Here is a 10,848-nt window from a genome sequence, read left to right as displayed (position 1 = left end):
ATTGTTGCATCTAATCTTAAATTGTCAGAGGATGGTCTGTCTTCAGTTTGAAATAAATGATTTTTTTAAAAAGTTGTGAACCTTGAACTGCTTTTATCAATCAGATTTATTGTCAAGCTCATAAAAGTATCTCAGGAAAATAGAAGACACCATTAATTAAGTTTTTTATGATATTTATAACAGGTAGCTGCCATTAGTTATTAGGATGAACAGTTTATGAGAAATTATTAATATTTAATAAGATTCTCTCTAATTGTGCTCATTTTGACTACCAATATCATGAAAATTATTCTTAAAGGATATAAGGGGTTCCTAACTCTTGGAAATTCATAACTTAATTCTACTTATGAATTGGAAGTTTTTGCCTCTTGTTAGTGGAATTCTTCCGCTGAAAATGCACATAATTTATAAAGTAAACAGTGGCCATAGGTATTGCATTTAAGAGACCCTGTGCTCAGTTCCAATCTTCAAGTCTATTAATAATTTTGGTAAGATGTTCACGATTACATTCCTTCTTTTTAAATAATCTTTAGTAAACATCAAGTTTCAATCAATTTATAGTCTGAACATTATATTACTTGAGCAACCCTTGCTTAACCTAAATTCCAAAACTCTGAAAAAGGAAAAACAGGTTATACCAGTTACGCTTTTGCAAGCCTTTCTATCTTTTCCACCTCTCCTGATTAGTCTATAAATGTTTTCTTATATCATGTACATTGGTATTTAAGGAACATGATAAAGGATGACCTGATGATGTCAATACTAATAAGAATAAACATTTATGGGAAACAGATTGAGCTCCCATCTACCATATGGGAAGTCCAGGGTTCAATTCCTGGGGCCTCCTGGTGAAAGACAAGCTGGCCCACATGTTGAGCTGACCCACACAGAGTGCTGGCCCATGCAGAATGCTGGCCCACCTACATGGAGTACTGGTCTGCATAGGAGTGCTGGCCTGCACAGGAGAGCTAGCCTGTGCTGGAGAACTGGCCCATGCAGAGAGCTGGTGCAGCAAGATGATGCAACAAAAAGAGACACAGAGGAGAGACAATAAGAGACACAACAGACCAGGGAGCTGGGGTGGCACAAGAGACTGTGTGCCTCCCTCCCACTGTAAGGTCCCAGGATTGGTTCCTGGTGCCACCTAAAGAGAAGACAAGCAGACACAGAAGAACACACAGAGAGCAGACAGTGAGTGCAAAACAACAAGGGGGGTGGGAAAGAAAGAAATAAATAAAATAAATCTTAAAAAAAGAAAAATAGAATAGACATTTACAAAAATACAGACTTTTTAATTGACATATAATGTAAAATCTAAGACCCTACTTGGCATTATACATCAGACATCAATTACATATTCCTTTTTATGTGACAAAGTTGCCACTCAATTTTCATTAAAATTAATAAGAAAAAGAATAAATTGCATTATTTCTCATGTTATTATACATCTTTCACTCAAAAATCACATTCACTCTTCTTAAGAGTATGAAGGATAATTTTTACAATTCAAGTTAAGTTATTGAATTGAAAGGAAGAGAAGTGTGCTAAGCCTTGAGGCTTATATAATATAAGCAGAAGTTCCATTTAAACATAGTGGATTTATTTTATCTTGTTATGACCACACATAGGGACTTTCTGTTGCAGCTCATGGTTACTGTGCATTTTTGGAGGCTAGCACAAGCTCATTTATAACTTGTGACTTAGTGGGGAAGATAAACAAACAAAATGAAAATTCAACTCAATCCTCATAGTTGTCAAAACTTAAGAAGGAAACTTCTTGTAACTGACCTCAATAATCTTATTTAGTAAAAATCCAATAAGGATGATCTCTCAGGAGACTTTCAGGTCCATATTAGGTAAAATTCAAAAATTATTATTAGTGACATTGACTTGTGCATATATGTGTTTTTCCAGGTATATATCTAGAATTACTTTGTACTTACTTTGTGGTGTATACTCTCTGATATGTGCACAAGTCTCCATGGAAAATACTAAAGATTTAGACTTGGATTTGTATACTTTAATTTATATACCCTTTCTAGTATCAAAAAATGTATCAAAAAATGACATGCACTTTACTTTGTTAAAAGTAATGCTTGTATTCTGGCAACAACATAGTACTTCTATTACATAGTAAAATGGATTACAGAATTACAAAGGCAGTAGTGTAAGTGAATTTTTATTGGGAAGGGAAGTTTTCAACTTAAACAGCAGCATATGAAGAGTGAATATGGTAACTGACTGTTATCACAGATATACACGACGTCCATTCTATTATGGAGAAGGCCTTTCAATTTGTGACCCTACAGCCCAGAAATGCCAAATGTTTTTTTCATTCAATCTAATACATCTGGATTCCTACTAAAAAGAAATATATTGAATATGGAAAACTTGCTTATTGAAAGGAAATCCCTGAAGAAGAGTAAGGAAAAAAATATAGAAATTAAGAAGATATATAGACTACTCTTTAATTGTAATTAACTACATTTTCATATCTTCATAATAATACAAAACAGTCATTTGGAGATCTGGTTCAGATTACTTAAATACTAGATTCATTTTAGTTCTCTAAATAAGTGTTTGTAAATTACATATGTTTATATGAAATGAAGCTGTTAATAATTTTCTATGGCAGTACTTACACCAGGAAGACTAAGAAATGGAGTTTTCCCAAAGTTGCTGTATTAAAAAACCATAAACAGCTGAATCCATCCACATGAATGGGCTTCTCTGCTATAGGAAATCCAGCTGAAGTAATGACCGGAGATGTGTAAGAAGGTTTCTGGAGGACAAGAAGGATGACATCCTCTATGCATTTTATTTTCTGCCCCTTCTGTTGCATGTCATTCTTCTCCTGTGCTGTCTGATGTCCAGAATTTTAGATTTCCACCAAGCAACTGCAAGATGAGGATGCTAAGTAAGAGTCTTCATTAAATGTGTCAAGTTCCGCAATGGTCTCATCAAAAGCCCTTTTAGCCAGTGTGCAGACAAGCTCTGGGTTATTAAATATCTCATAGTAAAATACAGAAAATTTAAGAGAAGTCCTAGGCAGATTGGGTATGTGGGTTGCATCTCTTTTTGGCAGGCATCAAATGCCTCTTGGTAACATCAATAAACATCAAATAAATTATCAATAATTTATTTTCAATCAAGGTACCTGAAGTAACCTCCCTTCACTTTCAGAGAGAAGAACTTACTCTCTGGATTAGTTGCATTGGCTATTAAATTATCCAGCAATTCCAGGATCATGGTGGATTTCAGTTCCAGCTTCACTTTATCCTGATAGCATTTAATTAGTGCAACTTCTTGTCAGAAGGGTCAGTTTCCTGCTCAGGGCTCAACATAACCCTACAGCAGACATGCGACCTCCAATGGCATCCTTGTAGGTCACCGAGAACAGGTTCTGCTCCTCTTTGGACAGCTCGGCCTTCTGCTCACCCAGCCTTCCTGCAGGTGGCCAAGTTGTTGTAGCACTTGGCCTGCTTGGCCAGCTTCCCCTTCTGGATCAACTCTGGGGCTGGGGGCTGAGGGCGGTGATACTCCCAGTGAGGGATGCGGAGAAGAGAGGTTTTGAGGCACAAAGGGCAGTGAGAAGCAATTGGATCAAAGAGACCTGCTCTACAGCCTTCAGCTGTATCCATGCCTAGATGCGATTCCCACCGCTTTGATCTGCTTGGGCTCAACTAAAGGACCTTCCAGTCTCAACTACCTGGGAACTCTTTGGTGTCTTTTTCATGTCCAAAATAACTTTAATAAAATACAGAGTATGTGTTAAAGACAGAGTTTTGACCATAAGAAATTTCACAGGAGTAATATCATCAGGTGAGGACGCTGAAAATACTTTGATTGTTGACTCCTGAGGAAGTTTTGCTATGATCATCTCACAGGGCATCCCAACTTAATTACCCAAACTCACTGGTTTAAATTCTGTTTTCAAAGAATTACCATGCTCTGAAGAGAAATGAGCATATCCTATGTGTATATTTATTTTCCTTTCCTTTTCTTCTCCTTGCTCCATTAACTTATTTCCTCCTGCTCAGTTGGGATTCAAGAAAGGGTATAATTTATGTAAATAAACCCTGGTGCAAATCATGGAATAACTTAAATTAGACTTTACACTTTATGAGTAAACTTTCCTTTGGTTGAGGAATCTTGGCATAAAATGTTCCCCTTCCAGATGAAGAAGAAAATTTGTCAGCTGGTTAATATTTCACTTTTGGTTCTTCACCTGCTATAAAATTAGAAACATTCAGGTCTTTGAGTATAAAAACACTCTAATCTGGATTGTCCCCTGTGAATGATTAATTTTTACATATTCATTTCCTAGCCTGAGGAAATAATGCAATGTTTTTACTTCCATCCTAAAGGTGAAGGACAATAAAGTATCTTTTGTAAAAGAATATTGTCACCTCAACCTTTATAAGTTAATAAAATGTAAAATCCAGAATTTACATAAACAAATCAAAGTTCATGTTTTTTAAATAAATTGGGAATATTTATGTAAGAAATATAATGGATTTATACTGTACTTAACTTCATGGGGCTATTTATAAGGATTGGAGTTTCTCAAAGTATCATCTACATCACCACCTCAAAGAAAGCCAAAAATAAGAATGTTTACCATCACCTTAGGGAATTTTTAAAACTATATTTCAAAATTGAAACTGGCTTTGTTAGCATCATTGCTTACACTTAAAGAACAATTGAAGCAAATTTTACTGACCCCCTGAGCATGTGTTCAAATCATAGTGCTGTCTAATTAGAAATGCCATTTTGTAATATAGAACAATTCAGAAGATCTCTTAAGGAGATGGAATTTGGGATCATAGTAGGAGGTTGGCCACAGAATGTAGAAGTTTCTGTTTTTTGGCTGGATGTGACTCCTAAGAGAATAATAAACAATGACATTCTCTCAATGAATAGAATGATTATAATTCTTTGAAATATAATTGCTTCCCTGATTTTAAGACATTTTCAAATTACTGCTTGATTGCATCTCAGTGGGAGTATGGCATGGGAATTCTTCAGAACCTGTTGTTTGATGATGGAGTAGCATCCTGATAATTGAATAAATGCGATGTCTTAGATTTTCTTTTCCTTTTTCCTGAATTTCAATCTTTTTTGCCTTAACACAACCCAGTCTTTTATATTTTTCTCACACAAAGTACACATGGACAACTCTCCATTATAGCAACTCACTCACAAGTGGGTTTGTCCCCATTTCACTCTGTCTTCAAAGGCAATGTTCTTCCCACTATGCTATACTGCTCTCCACAAGTAACAAGTTGAAACTGAAGTCCTACACTTCATCACTGAGGAAATTGAAGAAAATAGTCATGAAATGGCTTGACCTGGGACTCACAATTAAGTAATAAAAGAGTCAGAAACCCCATCCTCTGAATAAAAAGGAAGGGGATCCACAATTTTCTTCATGACACAGAATTTTAGGGACTTCAGAATTCAGAAAATAGGATGTGGTAATGAGGAGTCACTGATGATCTCCAAGGCCATGACTGTAGATATTTAGAAGGGCTGAAATGTAAGATGGGAGTCAGACTGGTAACTTTTTAAGAAAGTGTAGAATAGGGAGAATATTCGGTTTTAAGATAGGTGAATCCTGAGTGTGCTTTCTCTAAAGAAAAGGAATAGTTGAGACTGAAAATTATATGTGTGATGAATTAAAGAGAACAAGTTACCAAAGAATGCAGATAGAGGTGAGATTAAGTACATTTGTAGAGATTGTTAACTTCAGCGTTTTTTCTAAAATATTAAAATAATGAGTGTGAATATCATATACATATCAAAAGTATTTTCAGATAATTTTGTTGTCTCTGCTTTTAATAATTGTTGAATGTAATAGATGGTGTAGAAGCAAATGATATCACAGCCAAAATAAAAATGATGATGATGATGATAGAAACAATTGACATTAGGTTATACTCCATACAGGTAGCCATTTTAGTAAATAGTTTTAAATTTTATATCAAAGAACTTGTGCAGGTTTTTAAACTCTGAAAGATCTTTTTGTGTCTTACTTATCTAGCTGCCACAGGTATGCAGTGTTTGTTTTATTCTCTTTTGTTTTCTTTATTTGAGTGGTTGTTGGCTTGTTTTCAAGATGAATATCAGTGCCTGAATTAAAGACGTATAGAAGATGATAAGAACAATTTTATATCACATGCCCATTGTCTTAGTTTGCCAAGGGCTAAATGCAAAGTACCAGAAATAGGTTGGCTTTTATAAAGAGAGTTTATTTGAGGTAAAAGTTTATAGTTTCAAGGCTGTGAAAAGTCCAAATGAAGCCACTACCAGATACGCTTTCTTACTAAAGTTAGCTGTCACTTGTTGAAGCAAGATAGCTACTGATCTCTGTCAAGATTGGAGCTCAGCTGAGGGCAACCAAGCATAGAGCTTGTCTCTTTCCAGGTCTCTTTTATCAGTCTTGGGTGTTTGATTTTTTTGCCAATTTCAGCTGTAAGTTAACAGGAAAATAATAGGGCTTATCTCCTCTTCCGCTGCTCCAAGCGTTCAGCCTCTTGGGGCTTAATGCTTAAGCTATCCTCTAGTCTTCTCTCTACATGGCAGTATCAAACATGGCAGCTTCCTTTTCCTCTGTCTGTCTGTGTCTGTCTGTCTGTGTCTCTGTGTCCTCATTTATATCATACCCTGCAAGGATGCAGAGATTCAACCTGACTCAAGCCTCACTGATGCAGTCCAATCAAAAGCCCTAAATCAATTGTATCAAGTAATCCGTAAAATAATTTCAAACTGCCACAACTTTTGTAATCCGAAAAATAGTAGGGTAAATGCTTACAGTTCCAAAGCTCTGAAATATCCAAATCAAGGCACCATCACAGCTGCTTTCTCACCAAACTCAATGACTGGTAATTTTGGTGTCCTGACATGTGGAAAAGCAGGTCCCTGCCTTCCCCTCTGGGCTCAACAGCATCTCCAACCCAGCTGTGGGCAATCAGGCATATGCCTTGTCTCTTCAGCCTTGAGCTGCTTTCTGGGCACAGCCTCTTCAGCTCTGGCTGCTAGCTATCTTTGAGTTATGTGTCACATGGCAATGTCAAAAATGATAGGTTCTTTTCTCTGTGCCTTTCTCTTTGTGTCTCTGGTTATATAAAACCCAAGTAAGAAGGTAAAAACTCAAGCTGTTTCACACCTCATTGTTGTAGTCTAATCAAGAGTGTCTCACATACAAAAGAATCAATTTTTTTTCTTTTGAGATTCATAAAAGAACCTCAAACTGCCACACCCATGCACAATTATAATTTTTAGTAAAAGTGTTAAGGCAATTTATTTGTGTGCTTAGCATTTATCAGCTAACTAAATACACTTTTTTTCTTTTTTTTTAAATTATACTTTCCCAACTCACTTTAATCCTATACTTTATTTAGCTGGCACTAATATTTGACCCACTTTTCTGAGGTTTAGATTTTTAGGCATATATCTGCAAATCTGGGCCTAGAGCAACTCATAATGATACTGAACCAAAACGTGAATTATCCATTGCTAGAGAGGAAGTATTTTACACTGTGCAAAAACAGAATAAGTACAGCTAACATTTTATGATGGAGAGTTTGAGGCTAAACTTGTTGATCGTACATTTTCTTTGCTTTTTTGGACAATAAAATCTTAAAAATGACATTTAGTGATGCTTTTAATTTTTAAAAGCAGAATCACATTTCTTTTTATTCTTATTTGGTTAGCGTAAAATCATATAAATTTATGTAATAAAGCAAGACTGAATTCTCAGTTTCAGAAATGAGTAAACTAAATTTGCCAATGTCAGGGCAAAAGCTCTAATAAAAATTTCTGAATAATCAGCTTTTGGTGTGATCCAACACATTGTAAAAAATGTAACTTTACTAATTAGACTACAGAAAAATAATTTCATTCTTTAAGTGGACAATACCCAGTAAGTAGTATATTTAATAAAATTAGTTCTTGGAGGAATTGTGGGAACATAGGATTGGAGTAGTCAAAAAAGGCTCAGCTCTCACAAATACAATGGAGAAAGAACCAAAGGCTGACCAAGGACATGCTTGGGGGTCAGCAGACCAGGACAGTGCTTCACAGCTCCCTGGAGGGTGAGGGAGAGAGACAAAGAAGTCAAAACAACAAACTGTGAGTTACTAAACCTCCCAGCTGCTGGGAAGAGCTCCCGTCCCCCACCCCTGAGGTATTCAATGGGGAGAAAATCCCTGGCTCATTTCTACTGACTGAAAAGGGAGCAGATGTCTTCCTTTCTGCCAGCAATTACAAGGGAAAAGGGAGGAGAGTAGGAGCCTTTACTTCAGTGAATTTGGCCAATGGTGCCCACCTTGAATCTCAGCTCTGGCCAAACAAAAACAAAGGATAGCCAAGAGAGAGACACATACACAGAAATGTGCACCAATGAGCACCACCTGCTGGCCAGTCTGGAAATTACAAGAACAGAAACTGCTTTTAGAGCTCTTTTCCCACCCTGGCAGAAAGTCTGCACCCCTTTAGTGAGTTCCTGGCACAATTTTTGTAACTTAAGCTTGGCAATTTTAAAGACTTAGGATAAGTTGAACCAAATATCAAAGAAGAGCTGTGAAAAAATTATAACAATAGGCAAGAGAGAGAAACTGGCCATCAGAGTAAATTCACCAACATATCTGATGCCTAGACATCAGCAAAAAATTACAAGCCATACTAGAAACAGAAAGGCATGGCCCAGCCAAAGGAACAAACCAAATATTCTGAAGAGATTCAGGATTTGAAACAATTAATCATTGACAATGAATTATTTTAAAGAATTGAAAGAAAATATGACTAAAGAGATAAAGGATATTAAAAAGACACATGGTGAGAATAAAGAAAATTTTGAAATATTGAAAAGTAACTGATCTTATGGGAATGAGAGACATGATGGGTGAGATTAAAAATACATTAGAGACATATAAGAGCAGATTTGAACTGCTTGAAAGAGAATTAATGATTTTGAAAACAGAACATCTGAACTGGAAAAGAAAGGAGAACAGAAGGAGAAGAGAATGAAAAAAATGGAATAGGTTCTCAGGGAAGTGAATGGCAATGCAAAATGTAAAAACATACACATTATTGGCATCCCAGAAGGAGAAGGAAAGGGAAAAGGGGCAGAAAGAATATTTGAGGAAATAATGAATGAAAACTTTTCTACCTTATGAAAGACATAAATATCAATATCCAAGGAGGGCAGTGCACTCCAAACAAAATAAACACAAACAGACCTATGAGAAACCTGCTATTCAGAATGACAAATATCAGAGATAAAGAGAAGATTTTTAAAGATGTAAGAAAAGCAAAACATGACATGCAAGGGAAATGTGATAATAAGCGTAAACCTCTCATCAGAAACCATGGTAGAGAGAAGAAAGCAGTATGATGTATTTAAGATGTTGAAAGAGAAAAACTGCCAGCAAAGAATTCTATATCCAGCAAATCTGTCCTTCAAAAATGAAGGAGTGTTCAAAATCTTCACAGACAAACAAAAACTGATAAAATATATTACCAAAAGACCAGAATTACAAAAGATACTAAGGGAGGTGCTTCAGCCTGAAAGGAAAAAGCAAGGATAAGAGACTTGGAGAAGAGTGCAGAAATGAAGAATATTAGAAAAAGTAAAAATAGACTATTGTATGATATGACAGAAGAAAGCCAAAGGTCAAACAGATGACAGAACTTTCATAGAACCCTCTTTACAGAACCCCCCAATCAAAGGACACAGACTGATAGAATGGATTAAAAAATGAATCACCTATACATTGTCTACAAGAGATGCATGTCAGATATAAGGCACAACCAGGTTAAAAGTGAAGGGCTGGAAAAAGTTTTTCCATGCAAATAGAAACCAAAAAAAGAGCTGGAGTAGTGATACTAATGTTGGAGAAAATATTTTAAATGCAAACTCTTAAAAGGGATGAAGAAGATCACTATATATTAACAAAAGGGGCAATTCACCAAGAAGAAATAACTATTCTAAATATTTATGCACCTAACCTCAGTGCCCCAAGATAAATGAGGCATATACTGGCACAACCAGAGGACAAAATAGATATCTCTACAATAATAGTTGGAGACTTCAATACACCACTCTCAGTATTAGATAGAACATCTAGACAGAGGGTAAATAAAGAAACGGAGAGCTTGAATAATATGATAAATGAACTAGACCTAATATATATCTATAGAGCATTACATCTCAGAACATCAGGATATAAATTCTTTTCTAGTGCTCATGTATCCTTCTCCAAGATAGACCATATGTTGGATCACAAGACAAGTCTCAATACATTTTTAAAAATTGAAATTATACACTTTCTCTGGTCATAACAGAATGAAACTGGAACTCAATAATGGATAGAAAGAGGGAAAATTCATAAATACATGGAGATTAAACAACACACTCTTAAACAATCAGTGTATCAAAGAAGAAATTGCAAATGAAGTTGACAAATACCTTGACATGAATGAAAATGAGAACACAACATATGAAAACCTATGGAACACTGTAAAGATAGTGCTGAGAGGGAAATATATAGCCCTCAATGCTCACATTAAAAAAGAAGAAAGAACTAAAATTGATGATTTAACTGCACACCTGGAAGAAATAGAAAAAGATTAGCAGACTCTCCCAAACCAAGCTGAAGGAAAGAAATACTGAAGATAAGAGCAGAAATAAATGAAATCAAGAACAACAACAACAAAAAAACAATAGAGAACAACAACAAAAACAAAAGTTTGGTTCTTTGTGAAGATTGACAAAATTGACAAATCCATAGTAGAATGACAAAGAAAAAAAGAGAGCAGACTCAAATAAATAAAATCAGAAATGAG

Source organism: Dasypus novemcinctus, chromosome 4 (genome assembly GCF_030445035.2).
Source record: "Dasypus novemcinctus isolate mDasNov1 chromosome 4, mDasNov1.1.hap2, whole genome shotgun sequence".
NCBI lineage: Eukaryota > Metazoa > Chordata > Mammalia > Cingulata > Dasypodidae > Dasypus > Dasypus novemcinctus.
The sequence above is the reverse complement of the archived record's forward strand: the minus strand, read 5'-3'. Positions refer to the sequence as shown.